This window comes from Leptodactylus fuscus, chromosome 3 (genome assembly GCF_031893055.1).
Source record: "Leptodactylus fuscus isolate aLepFus1 chromosome 3, aLepFus1.hap2, whole genome shotgun sequence".
Classification (NCBI taxonomy): Eukaryota; Metazoa; Chordata; class Amphibia; order Anura; family Leptodactylidae; genus Leptodactylus; species Leptodactylus fuscus.
The window spans coordinates 129,644,898-129,660,110 of record NC_134267.1 but is presented as its reverse complement, the minus strand read 5'-3'; the positions used below and the strand labels follow the sequence as shown (position 1 = coordinate 129,660,110).

Here is a 15,213-nt window from a genome sequence, read left to right as displayed (position 1 = left end):
GTATTCCCAATATATTCTTTGAATTCCCAGTCAGACACTGGCACTATATGGCAGTAGCAAGAAATGAGGGTATTTGTATTCCCAATATATTCTTTGAATTCCCAGTCAGACAATGGCACTGTATACCAGTAGTAAAAATTGTGGGTGCACGTAACCCCAATATATTCTTTGAATTACCAGTCAGAAACTGGCACTATATGGCAGTAGCAAGAAATGAGGGTATTTATAACCCCAATATATTCTTTGAATTCCCAGTCAGACAATGGCACTGTATACCAGTAGTAAAAATTGTGGGTGCACGTAACCCCAATATATTCTTTGAATTCCCAGTCAGACACTGGCACTATATGGCAGTAGCAAGAAATGAGGGTATTTGTATTCCCAATATATTCTTTGAATTCCCAGTCAGACAATGGCACTGTATACCAGTAGTAAAAATTGTGGGTGCACGTAACCCCAATATATTCTTTGAATTCCCAGTCAGACACTGGCACTATATGGCAGTAGCAAGAAATGAGGGTATTTGTATTCCCAATATATTCTTTGAATTCCCAGTCAGACAATGGCACTGTATACCAGTAGTAAAAATTGTGGGTGCACGTAACCCCAATATATTCTTTGAATTACCAGTCAGAAACTGGCACTATATGGCAGTAGCAAGAAATGAGGGTATTTGTATTCCCAATATATTCTTTGAATTCCCAGTCAGACACTGGCACTCTATGGCAGTAGCAAGAAATGAGGGTATTTGTATTCCCAATATATTCTTTGAATTCCCAGTCAGACAATGGCACTGTATACCAGTAGTAAAAATTGTGGGTGCACGTAACCCCAATATATTCTTTGAATTACCAGTCAGAAACTGGCACTATATGGCAGTAGCAAGAAATGAGGGTATTTATAACCCCAATATATTCTTTGAATTCCCAGTCAGACAATGGCACTGTATACCAGTAGTAAAAATTGTGGGTGCACGTAACCCCAATATATTCTTTGAATTCCCAGTCAGACACTGGCACTATATGGCAGTAGCAAGAAATGAGGGTATTTGTATTCCCAATATATTCTTTGAATTCCCAGTCAGACAATGGCACTGTATACCAGTAGTAAAAATTGTGGGTGCACGTAACCCCAATATATTCTTTGAATTCCCAGTCAGACACTGGCACTATATGGCAGTAGCAAGAAATGAGGGTATTTATAACCCCAATATATTCTTTGAATTCCCAGTCAGACAATGGCACTGTATACCAGTAGTAAAAATTGTGGGTGCACGTAACCCCAATATATTCTTTGAATTACCAGTCAGAAACTGGCACTATATGGCAGTAGCAAGAAATGAGGGTATTTGTATTCCCAATATATTCTTTGAATTCCCAGTCAGACACTGGCACTATATGGCAGTAGCAAGAAATGAGGGTATTTGTATTCCCAATATATTCTTTGAATTCCCAGTCAGACAATGGCACTGTATACCAGTAGTAAAAATTGTGGGTGCACGTAACCCCAATATATTCTTTGAATTACCAGTCAGAAACTGGCACTATATGGCAGTAGCAAGAAATGAGGGTATTTATAACCCCAATATATTCTTTGAATTCCCAGTCAGACAATGGCACTGTATACCAGTAGTAAAAATTGTGGGTGCACGTAACCCCAATATATTCTTTGAATTCCCAGTCAGACACTGGCACTATATGGCAGTAGCAAGAAATGAGGGTATTTGTATTCCTAATATATTCTTTGAATTCCCAGTCAGACAATGGCACTGTATACCAGTAGTAAAAATTGTGGGTGTATATAGCCCCAATTCTATTGCTAGGGGACTTGCAGGGTATTTCTGGGGTGAAGGTGGGGGGGCACACCGTTGGAACGGGTATCGGGGTATATATCGGGTATACGGGAATACACTGACAGTGTATTCCATTCAGGATCCTGGGAAAGCTGGGTTGCGGCGATTGAGCCCGTCAGTGCCACGTTACACTGACAAGCTTCTCCCTGGAATTTAGCTCTTATAAGAGCTGTTGTGGTTGTCTTCTCCTTCCTATCCTAGCCTGTCCCTGCCTACCCAGAATCTAAGCCCTAGCTAGCTGGACGGAAACCTCCGTCCTCGGTGAATTGCAAGCTCAGAATGACGCGAACCTGGGCGGCGCTGTTCTTTTAAATTAGAGGTCACATGTTTTCGGCAGCCAATGGGTTTTGCCTACTTTTCTCAACGTCACCGGTGTCGTAGTTCCTGTCCCACCTACCCTGCGCTGTTATTGGAGCAAAAAAGGCGCCAGGGAAGGTGGGAGGGGAATCGAGTAATGGCGCACTTTACCACGCGGTGTTCGATTCGATTCGAACATGCCGAACAGCCTAATATCCGATCGAACATGAGTTCGATAGAACACTGTTCGCTCATCTCTAATAATAAACCTTAGAGAAGGCAATGACTCTAATTATTATAGAAGATCAATTTGTCAAAACCCAGGTAGGAGTTTTGCCAATACTCTGACACTCCGTATTTGTTTTCTGTATCAACTTTTATATCCAAAGAGTTGAAATTATTTCTTAAAGCTCGGACCTTTCATGGTTTGGGGCACAGGCAGTTCTATATACTGCTGGAAAGCCGACAGTGCGCTGAATTCAGCGCACTGTCGGCTTTCCCGATCTGTGCCCCGAGTAAAGAGCTTTCGGTCCCAGTACCGTAGCTCTTTATAGTCAAAAGGGCTTTCCTGACAGTCTGTCAAGAACGTCCTTCTCCACAGCAGTGCCTATCACACTGTACAGTGTGAGCGGGAAGGAAGCCCCCTCCCCTCCTGATAATACTCGTCTATGGACAAGCACTGTGAGCAGAGGGAGGGGGCGTTCCTCCCCACTCACACAGCACGGCGCGATAGGCGCTGCTGTGGAGAAGGACGTACCTGACAGACTGTCAAGAACGCCCTTCTGACTGTAAAGAGCTACGGTACCGGGACCGAAAGCTCTTTACCCGGGGCACAGATCGGGAAAGCTGACAGTGCGCTGAATTCATATATAGAACTGCCTGTGCCCCAGACCATGAAAGGTCCTCTTTAAGTTATAGGGTTTTCCAGTTTAAGTCTGGGTACCTATTATTCCAAAAGCACCCAAATAAAGCTTACATAAGGTGCCATTCACATGATAATGTGAGGTTTCACTGCACTGGCTTACAGCGTATGATTGACAGGGATACTGTCCAGCACCTATATGTGTACACCCCACAAACACCCCATTTTCCTTCAATTAACTTAATAGGGACTGGCAGCTTGCTTCAAAATTGAGTCAATAAGCACGGGGTATTAGTAGATATTTTGGCCAAAATATGCAAGCTCGCAAGTTTACTTGTGTCTCGCAAGTCCCTGTTATGTTATATAGGACTCTGGAACTTGTGGGATGTGTGTATGTGTGTGTGTGTGTATATATATATATATATATATATATATATATATATACTGTATATATACGCTGAACAGGCTGTCTGATCTAACATTATGGGCATCACTAATAGTCTGTAAGCCAGCACAGGGTACCTCATATTATCATGTGATTGACACCTTGTATAAACCTTATCTGTTTGCATTTGGAATATTAGGCATCCACCCCCTCATAGATTGTAATTGTCTGAGTGGATGTTTGATCAGTATTCTGCCTCTATCCAGCCTCCGCTATTTCGCACTTGACCCATCTGCATCCTGCAGTGAACCATTGTTTCACCTAACATCAGGTAAATATAATCTTTCTCTCAGCCATAGTACTATCTGGATCCAACATTTGGTTCTGTTTGGGGGCACACCTCTAGAAAACAACTGTAATGTTATATGAGAATATATGAATATATATATGTTCCTATCCAGCATTACACAAAAACATATATTTGAAAGGGCAATATATAATGTGTAGTTTCCTCTTTGGTGACGCTGGGGGGAAATTGACACATTCCAAATTCTACCACAGATTACTTCTGATCACAGGAGTTCCAACACAGAGGATACTTTTTTTTATCACTTTGTTGCTAAGGGATCCTCCCAAGAACCTTTTTAGGCTAAGGAAAATGCTTTGGAAAACATCTCTGCAGACTTTCTGCCCCGATTATACTTACCGTATTTTTCGGACTATAAGACGCACTGGACTATAAGACGCACCTAGGTTTTAGAGGAGGAAAAATAGGGAAAAAAAATTTTGAAGCAAAAACTGGTAAAATATTTAATATATGGGAGTTGTAGTTTTGCAACAGCTGCAAGGCCACATTGACAGGTGACCCTGCAGCTGTACGGGGATGCATAGAGCGTTTTTTTTTGCGGGGCCAGAAGTATTTTTTAGTTATACCATTTTGGGGAATATCTATTTCTTAGATCACCTTTTATTGAAAAAAAAAACGGTGGTTTATGATATATGATTTTCTACTTTTATATATATATTCTAGGGACAGGAGGTGATTTAGAACTTTTATTTATTTCATATTTTTATTATATATTTTTAAAGCTTTTTTTTTTTTTTTTTTTTTTTTTACTATTTTATTCGCCCCCCGGGGGCTTGAACCTGCGGTCACTTGATCGCAAGTCCCATAGAAGGCAATACAACTGTATTGCCGTCTATGGGACATTCTGTCTATTAGTATTACGGCTGGTCATAGACCCAGCCGCAATACTAATATATAGCCGTGACAGGCCTGGGAGCCTCATTAGGCTCCCGGCTGTCACCCGAACAGGTCGGCTCCTGCGATATCGTCGCACAGGAGCCGGCCTGCAACTTTACAGGTACGGGGCCGGTGGGGACCGGCCCCGGGGGAGAAGGGGCCACCGATACTGACCTGGCATCCGCTGTACTAGAGAGGCGGATGCCGGGGAGGGATAGACGCCGGGGCCTGAGACATCGCTGCCCTGCCCTGCATGAAGCCAGCAGCGGGGGGACGGAGGAGCGGAATAGCAGCATCACTCCTCCCGCTGCTGGCTTCATGCAGGGCAGAGGAGCGCAGCGATGTCGCAGGCCCCGGCACCTGTAATGGCGTCTATCACTTGCCGGCTTCCGCCTCTCTATTACAGCAGATGCCGGGCGGCCACATTCGGACTATAAGACGCACCCTTCTTTTCCCCCAAAATTTTGGGGAAAAAAAGTGCGTCTTATAGTCCGAAAAATACGGTACTTGTAATAGTGGCCTGATTTTCGGCCAGGTATATTGAAAGAGCCCTCAGGAGTATTACGTATGGGGGCCTATGGGGATACCGTACCAGCTCCAAATTATGTTTTATTTTATATATTAATTGATATTTTCTCTCATTAATAAAATGGTTCTGGTTACTTTGATTACTTCCCTTACTGTCTTTAGCTGATTGAAGGTCAGTCACAGGTCATGCTGTGCTAATCCATCAGCAGGTTCTTCTGATATTCTGCCCAGCAGCAGCTTCTGTCAGCTGATTGGTCAGCTGAGTTTTGGCGGGAAGATTTCTGTCAGATGTGGATTCTGCCCAGCAGCAACTCTAACAGCTGATTGGACAGCTGTGCTGGCAGGCGGGAAAATCAACAAATAATAGGAGGAGTTTACCCAGCTGAGGTGTCAGTCATCACCGTGTCAAGACATGGAGCAGGGAGGACTGGTTTCATTGACTTTGTGGCTATTGGCTGTAATTATTTATTGATTACTATACTATTATTATATTGATATAATTATTTATTTATAAGTTTATGGTCTATTATATATTAATAATTGGAGAACATTGGGGCGTGTATCACCATGTTTATTGAATAGTCTTACTACTTGTGGAAATGTCTTTCAGATCTTTACATTGCAGGACATTAGGCCTAATGTACCATTGACCCTCCACATGGTATCAATGTGCCAGGATAATGCTTTTCCATGTATTATAAATGTGCCCATGTTATGTATAACTCATAAATGGAGAAATGGAGTATTAAATGGCTCCGAAGAACAGAGCAATGAACCAGTTCTTGTTCAATCACATTTTTCTTAATCTCAATGATTTATACATTGGCAAAGAGATGTAAATGATGATGTCTAGATATGGCCACCTTGGGATTACTGTATATCCTCCCTGGCAGGACTGGTGAGGTTGGGAACAGAGTATGATAATGAAAATTGTGCACTGAGGCATGAAAGCTGTAAAAATAAATGAATGATTTCCTGGTGTAGGAAGCAACATACCGTAAGTACTATCTATAAATTCAGTGTAAAAATCAGGAAAGTGTACCTTACGGAATACCCTGCAAGATATATACAGCATTTATACTGGTATAAATCTATTTTATGCTAATGGCCATGAGTATTTAGTGTTCTGTGTGAATAATGAACATGGAAGAAGCAGTGCTGAGATTTAATGTAATGTGTTAATAGTGGTATGGAGGATTACACGTTGTGTACAGTTATCATACTGGGGCTTTTTTTTTACTTCAGATACAATACCATCTGTGAATCTAAAACTTCAAAAAGTGTCTTTTGAAGTATGTGGTAGGGGATCTGAATATTATTAGGCCAATTAAAAAAATCTATCTATCTAGCTATCTAGCTATCATCTATCTCTCCCCCTCTCTCTCGCCATTCATCAACCTGTACATCTATCCTATTGAATCCTAACCTGATATAGCAAAAGTTGTGATTTTAGGATGGATTATATCAGCATGAGATTAGTGGGGCCTCAACCTTTGCACCCCCAATGATCAACCGATTGACGGGGCAATGGCACTCCAGAATTATTCACAGCTTCAGGCATTGGGGAGAATTTATTAAGACTGATACTTCCTATGCTTGTCTCCATCCATTTCCCTACAGGTTCTAGACATGCCAGAGTTACCAAGAGGTTCAGTGTCTTAATAGTTATTGCTCATGTCAGGAGGTTCCATCTGCCTGAACTGAAATCTTGTATAGCTCATTTCTGATTTCTGGCATGAGGTATCGTAAATCTAGTGGACCAAAGCGTCCTTGCCCCAGCTCACCTAGACTCCTACCCCTCTCTGACCACTGTCTTAAAAAAGGTGGAGAGTGGGGTGCAGAAGATGAGATACACTGTTGTGTGTTTAAATGCTCCAAGTTGAGGCAAAGTTTTAGACTCATTTCAGGCGCTTAGTGTATATTGGTCATTATGTAGTGCTTGTGCTTGGTTACTGTAGATCAGTTCCTTGAAATGAATAGGAATGAGTTGCAGTATTATTTACTGTCACTACATGTATAGAGATGTGCCCAGTTCCGGAGCACCACATTTCCTTCAATCAACTAATGAATGGGGGTCTTGAAAATCTCACCCACAACAATCTGATAGTGATGACTTAGCCAAGGATAGAGCATAAGTATTATAACACTTTAACAAGCTGTCAGTGTCAACCTTTGTTATAAATGGAAGCCACAGAAATTGTAAACTGGTTTATCTGGTTTTAACAAGGGTAGTTGGACATAAAGGCATTACAGCCCCCATGCCTGGCAAGATTATTAAGATCTATAGGTGGCGGTTGTGTCCTGTCTGATTTCCTCAAGTGAATACTTTAACCATCTATGTTTTACATTACATACATTACATACACTAGACAGATGACTGGAGTCATGTAGACAGTATACTTTTCTATTTTTTCCATTTCTGGAACTTTAAAGTGTATTTGTCAGCTTAATGCACTTTCCTTTATATGAGTAAACTATAAAACTGTGCCTAATGTGCAACTAGCAGTGCTGAGAGAATACACGTTCTTGTAGTTTGAGTCTGTCTGTATTTCCTCAGACCTGGAATTGACAGGTTGTTGTCAGTGTGCATACACAGTAGCCTGTAGGGCACCATTTCAAGGAACAGAAGAGTCACAGTTTACTGCTAGACTGGAGTATTCTTTCAACACTGCTAGTACATTTTTGTGCCTTTGTGGCTAATATTAGTAAAGACCTGTTATGTAAGGCAATATATTTAGCTGACAGATCTGATTTAGTTTGCAATTTAATTATATGATATAAGTTTAGCTTCTAAGTACTATATCAGTTATTTTCAGTTTTTATAAATTTCTGTTTCACTTCTCTTCAGGCCCTCAAAGCAAATTCTGTAAAGGTCAACCAACTATTTGTCATATATAATACTGGTGTTATGTTTTTTTTTCTTTGGGAGGGGATACCCGTTCATCACAAGGGTCCAAGTGCGTTTCTTAAAACTGCGACTAAATTAAATATATTGTATTTTATAATTCAATCTTAATCCATATGTGTCTTGGAAATAGTTTACATTTACATTCTTATCCTCATCGAATAAATATACAATATTATTTAGTATTGTATATTTATTCTATGGGTGGATAGTGTCACCCGCCCCTCAGTGATACCCTTTTGATATAGCGCCAGCATATTCCGCAGCACTTTATATTTTGTTAAAGGGGTACTCCCACGTCGCATACTTACCCGTCTTCGTTCCTCTAAAATCTTCTATCTTCCGGCTTTGTCTCGTCATTGGTGGGTGGGGTCACATATGCAAAGCCAAGCGGCGAGATGCCGGTGGCCCTGCATGCGTGCTCATACACCAGTCTACCCTTCACAATGCGAATACAGACCCGACAACCTGCGGGTCTGTATTCGCATTGTGAAGGCTAGACTGGTGTATGAGCTTGCATGCAGGGCCGGCGGCATCTCGTCGCTTGGCTTTGCATATGTGACCCCGGAGCGGAACAGCATCGCTTCTGCCGCTGCTGTCTTCATGCAGGGCAGAAGCATAGCGATGTGCCTGTGCCGGCGTCTAACAGTCCCCAGCATCCGCCTATTACAGCGGATGCTGGGGAGTTAGATGCCGGCACAGGTGAAGCCAGCAACATCGCTATGCTTCTGCCCTGCATGAAGACAGCAGCGGCAGAAGCGATGCTGTTATTCCGCTCCTCCCCCCCCCCCCCCCGCCCCGGAATAGCAGCATCGCTTCTGCCGCTGCTGTCTTCATGCAGGGCAGGCACATAGCGATGTTACTGGCTTCACCTGTCCCCCAAAGGGTAAACTACCCCCCCGGGCTCGCTCCCGTGTACGTAGCCCCTCCTCCCTGAGAGCAGGCAGACACATCACTTGACTCAGGAGCAGCTAGGTCAGGGCTGTGGCCACAAAAAAATGAATAAAGTGAGATAGTGGCCAAACAAAGCAGTTTTGCTGAAGCATTGTATTTAGGAAAAGTCTTACATTCACATTTACAAGCATTATAGATAGGATCCTTGTGACGGGACAACCCCTTTAAAGAAAATACCATAGAAAAAAGGCAAGAAAATTAATGTGTCCTTAGTTTTCTCAAAAGGTCTGATCTGCAAAGGGTTAAGTAGCAAGACACAAGAGATAAGTGACTATATTTGTATAGTGAATGAGAAATAGGACAATTGTATTTACTGTCTTTAGTAAGTCGGTTATCAGCAGCAAATGGAAACATAACACAATGTAAAAATTGCTCTTATCAGCAGATCTTAAAACATAATACTACAAGACCTCTAGACATAATGTGCTGCCCCTTAATTATTTATGCCTCTGCTACTTAACATTAATCTTTATTGATCCATTTTTCCTTTTGTGCTTTAAGTTTCATGTCCATGAATTTTTTACATTACAGGAAGTGTGAGTTTCTGTTGTCTATGGCAGTTTCTGCGTACGCTTTTAGAATATGGAACACATCAAATATGTCATTTAGTAGAAGCTAAGAAGAAGAATAGGATGGGATGGAGTGGTTAAAAATAAAATAATTGCCATGTATTTATAGAGTCATTACCAGCCTTGTATGAGCTGGCATTGTTATGAGGAATGTTCAGAGCTCTTCTTTCACAGGGCTGCTTCTATTTATGTCAGTAACTCACTGGCGATCCACTAGGGAATAATTACACTACACAAGCCATTTTGTCCTTTTTTTTTCCGATGCCACCCTGCATACCAAATAGGTGACGTTTGTGCATGTGTTCATAAAAATATGTAACTAGGCAGGAGTTTTTTTTTTTATTATTTCTTCATTTGTGAACTCTGTTAGCTTTATGTATATAGTTAGTTGAGTATGTTACATAAATGTCCCTGAAAAGTTATACATGATAATACTGTTACAAGCAGCTTTAGTTGGTGGGCTTATTCAGATATCTGCATTCAGTCCAGAAACCACACAGAATGTGACAAACGAATTTCTCAAACAGGCCACAGCCTGTCTGAAGTGCTCTCACAGCTTTAGGCTGAGGCCCCACATTGCGGAAATGCAGCTTTTTTTTGTTGCAGATTTTATTGCGTTTTTTTTTTAGCCAAAACCAAGAATGGCTACAGAAGTAATGGGAAATATGTTGGAAGTTCTTATGCTTCTCCCTTCTGCTCAATCCGCTCCTGTCTTTGGCTCAAAAAAAACTACAACAAAATCTGCAACAAAAAAAAAGCTGAGTTTCCACATCATGGGGCTTCAGGCATATAGTGATTTATCATTTTCAGGCCAGGGCCCCACGGGACGTAAACGCCGCATTTTGCCCGCAGCGGAGACGCTGCAGGAAAAAATTGCGGCGTTGTACAGTGCAGGCAAAGTGGATGCGATTCATGTGTATCCCATCCCCACTTTGCGGAAAAGAACACAGCATGTCAATTATATCTACGGAAACGCCGGCAGCTTTCCCGTAGATATAATGTTAAGAGAAAGTCCACAGAGGAAAACTCTGTGAACTTTCTCTTAAAAGCGCTGCGGAAAGAACCGAAATGCGTTCACGCAGCGGTTCTTTCCGCAGCGCTTTAGTGCTGCGGATATGGCACGTGGGGCCCCAGCCTTCATACACCTGCAGTAGTTCAGGAAATTGCAGCATCAAAAATCACAGACAGTGGGGCCGGCAAATGCAGTAGTCACACAGACCGAACACGGCTGTGTGAAAGGGCCTTAAAGTCGATGTTAAATGCACATGGCTACATTTCAGCTTTGTAAAATAATAATAATAATAATTTGGCACCCATGGAAGTCTACTGCTTTGCCTTCTCTGCCTTTAACCGCCCTATGAGACATTTATTTATATCTTAGAGAAAAACAGTTCTTCATTCACATGAAGTAATACAGAGGTGTTCTTCAACAATAGCATTGCTTCCAGGGGAGAATACTGTAATACAGTGCCACTATACTATACTGCTTGCTGCAGCACAAGGATTGGTTATGTCTATGGCTGATAAATTTGCTATGGGTTATGTTGAGTTCTATACTTTGGGTTGCTTGTGCAGCTCATGGTATTCCTCTAGTCTACACTGATGATATCTTTAAACTTATAAATACATTTACAACTGGGATATTCATGATATTCATGCATGAGACCGTAATAGCACTGGGCAATACAGTCAGTGACCGACTGCTTCACCCTAAGTGTGTGAAGGAACGCTATTGGAAGTCTTTCCTCCCTGCTGTGGTTAGGCTGTGCAACCAAAACCGAGCTTAGCCAAGATCATTCCATACAGAGAACTAAAAGATCCTTAAAGGGGTTGTCCCATCACAAGGATCCTATCTATACTGCTTGTTAATGTGGATGTAAGACTTTTCCTAAATACATTGCTTCAGCAAAACTGCTTTGTTTGTCCACTATCTTACTTTATTCATTTTTTTTGACACATCCCTTGACTTATCTGGTCATAAGTCAAGTGATCTATCTGCTGCTCTGAGGGGGGACGGAGGAGGGGCTAAGTGCATGGGAGCAGCCTGTGTTTCTAGCTATTCCTGTGTCTATACCATCTGACCTAGCTTCCTGTTAGCAGATAGAGGAGAGCAGCTGCTTTCATTTCTTCTGTTCTCCCAGTTATCAGGCTAGCTAATTCAGTTGTGTTCATTATGGCAGAGACAGGCAGTCTCTGTATGTAACACAGAATGGAGTTGCTGCTGCCTGTACTTCATAGTCCAATATGGGTGGGCGGAGCTACACACGAATTTTGGGGCAGAGCTAAACAGCAGGTTGCATGTGAAACCCTGCCCACCAAATGATGCAAGAAACCAGGAAGAAAGAAGATTTTACAGCAGTAAAGACTGGTGAGTATGCGACGTGGGAATACCCCTTTAAGTTGTAATATCCCTGCTACTTTTTTTTTTTTTTTTTTTTTTACCTCTGCCTTTATCCTTTTATCTGTACCTACTGTTACTGTCACTGTAATACCTCTATTGTGGCGTTTTTTTATTTGTATTTTATATTTTTATTGTATTATCTATGCTGCTGTAACACACTGAATTTCCACATGGTGGGACTTCTAAAGGATTATTTTATTTTATGTTATTCTTCTGTTCTGCAATACAGAAAAAGCATAGTTTGAATCTAGTTTTAAATTGTCAGTGGATTCGCTCACAGTTATACACACAGTAGATGAAGCATACGGGCACAGCTGGGTTTCCCATGTACACATTGTTAGCAGATCCATTGATAGCTATGTGTCCATATGAAGCCAGCTTTAGATAGGTGGAGACTGTTTTTTTTTTTTTACATTGTAATATGCAGATAGCTCCAACATACAGTATTAGTTAAATATTTCTAAATCGCAAGTACAGTCCTCAGCACTGTACAAAACAGAAAATATACTGTATGGCATATATTGATTAAGTAATAGTTATGGCCACCTTCACAGTCAGCATTTAACCAATTTTTGTAAAGTAAAACTAGGACTGGAATCTAGACAAAGGAAAGTATAATGGAAACATTTGTACGCTTCATTTGTGTGCTCCTATAGACTTTAACCTTATCCTGCACCATGACTTACTATGACATCATGGCCATGGCACCCGCTTAGGAGCTAACCTCCAAATGCAAGTGTTACCCCCGCTTAGATGCCATGTCAGTCAGGACCATGGCATCTACAGGGTTTTCCAAAGCACACATTCCTGATCAGTCCACCTATGCCAACTTTGGGAGATAGTGAACTATTGCCATGGAAGCCTGAGACTGCCATCCTGAATCTTCCTAAGGCCTGTGCCACTTTCATTCTACCTCTGGCCGAGTAAGAACAGTGAACGAGCAATCTGTTGATCGTTGGTTTAAGTTCAAATAATTAAGACTTTTTTATTTTTTTTTTAAATAAATAAACAATTAATTAACATAGAAAAAGTAGCCCGTGACCATATAAAAAAAAAAAAATTAAAGTGTTAAAAACTATACACATATAGTATTGCTACATTCATAATAACATTATTTAACCTGCATGATACATGATGTTAGAAAAAAAAACGCCAGAAGAAGTGATTTTTCATCATGTTGCATCACAAATTATGGAATAAACAGTGAAGAAAAAGTCATATGTACCCCAGAATTGTGACAATAAAAAAGCACTGCTCATTGTGCTCAAAATAAGCCTTTCACCAGCTCCGTGAACTGAAAAATAAAAACTTTATGCTCTTCTGAAAATGCAGAAACAGTTGATTTTTTTTCAAAATAGGCTATTATTATGCTAAATTAGTAATGGCTAAAAAAAAATAATCAAATAAGCAATATAAACTAGATATTGCTGTGATTGTACTGATTGGTGTTTTTTTAATCCCCCAGAAAGAGTTAGTAATAGTTAGTGAACAAATTTTATTATTATAGCTCTATTGGCTTCTAAAGGTCATTGAGTTGTCATATTGCACATTTGTGAAAGTAAAGTCTAACTCCTGGTTTTGGCTGATGCAAAATTTAACAAATTTTTTTTGTGTAAAAATGGTGTAATGTTTGTCTGTAATTAAACAATGTACAATGTAAAGGGCCCCTTAGGGCTAGTTCACACAAGGTACGCGTCGCGTACGCCACGTCTGATTCAGCTGTGGAATTTGCGGCAAGATAGGGCAGCTCGCTTCTTTTTTCTGCTACTAGCTAGTGGAAAAAAGAAGTGAGTTGCTCCCACTGAAGTCAATGGGAGCCATTTTTGGCAGCAGATTTTGAGGTGGATTCCTCATCAAAATCTGCTGCCAAAAGACCCCGTGTGAACTAGCCGTTAATGTAATCATGCTGCTACTCGTCCTCCCTTTCTGTCTCTTATTCATTCATTTCACATACTTATATAGTGGCAACATATTCTACAGATATTGTCAACACTGCTCCGAGTAGGGCTCACAATCTACATTCCCTATCAGTATGTCTTTGCAGTGTGTCTTATTATTGGAGATAGATAGATAGATAGATAGATAGATAGATAGATAGATAAGAAAAAAGTCAAGGCCAGTGGTTTTCACAGTGGATTTTTGTCCCTACTATTAAAGTAACTTCCATTTTGATACAGTATGCTGGCGGACTCAATTTTTTTTTTTTTTTGCTATGGGAGCCTGATTTGTAGAAGGGACACTGTCTGGCATCGCTGGGAGGTGAATATTCCTCCTGATACTGGTGCGGCTACAAACATTTTCATTCTACTTATATATAAAGACAGATAGTACTGTATGAAACGTCTGACAGGTGTGAAAAAATGCTGCAAAGTAAGAACACTTTCAAAAATAGAAATGGTAAGAGTTTATATTTAAGAAGTAACAAAATTAATGAATAAAATAGTGAATGAAATCAAAGAAAATCTAAATCAAATCCAAATTTGGTGTGACCACCCTTTGGTGGACGAGTCCTGGAAGTAATCACCAAGTGAGTCCTGGGTTACATGAAGGAGACATAAGGATTTGAGCAAGCTGACATTCACAGAAGATCTGTGGTTTGCTCTCCAAGATGTTTTGAGAAAACACCCTGCCGAGTTTTTTCAAAAACTGTGTGCAGGTGTAAAGGGAAAAGGGTGGATATTGAAGTTTCTCTTTGGTTCATACAGTACGATATTTATATAATGTATATTGAATATGTGTAGTGTATTTTATTGCTACACCTGGATTTTTGTCAGGTTAGATGTGTATAGCATGAATATTTAGGTCCAAAGCCAGGATTACTTGGTATGATTGGCCAACTGAGTCTCAATGGACAGCCGGTGACTGGTGCCAGTCTGAAAATATGTAAAAATAGTTTTAGTAGATGGTTATCATCCCGTTTATGTCATGGAAAGTGCAGTTGGTGGCCATTCATGGGTTATCCTAATTGAGGGTGCTTGGAATCCAGGTTAGGTCTAATTGCCAATTAGAGATGAGCGAGTACTGTTCGGATCAGCCGATCCGAACAGCACACTCGCATAGAAATGAATGGACGTAGCCGGCATGCGGGGGGTTAAGCGGCCGGCCGCCGTCAAAGCGGAAGTACCAGGTGCATCCATTCATTTCTATGGAGCGTGCTGTTCGGATTGGCTGATCCGAACAGTACTCGCTCATCTCTATTGCCAATATGTAGCAGCAA

General features: G+C 41.0%; 1 protein-coding gene across 11 annotated transcripts in view; it reads left to right on the top strand.

Moving 5' to 3' along the window:
- The window catches only part of RIMS1 (regulating synaptic membrane exocytosis 1), a 340,018-nt gene that overhangs the window by 53,216 nt on the left and 271,589 nt on the right, over window positions 1-15,213 (top strand). The gene's annotated exons all lie outside the window — the stretch shown is intronic.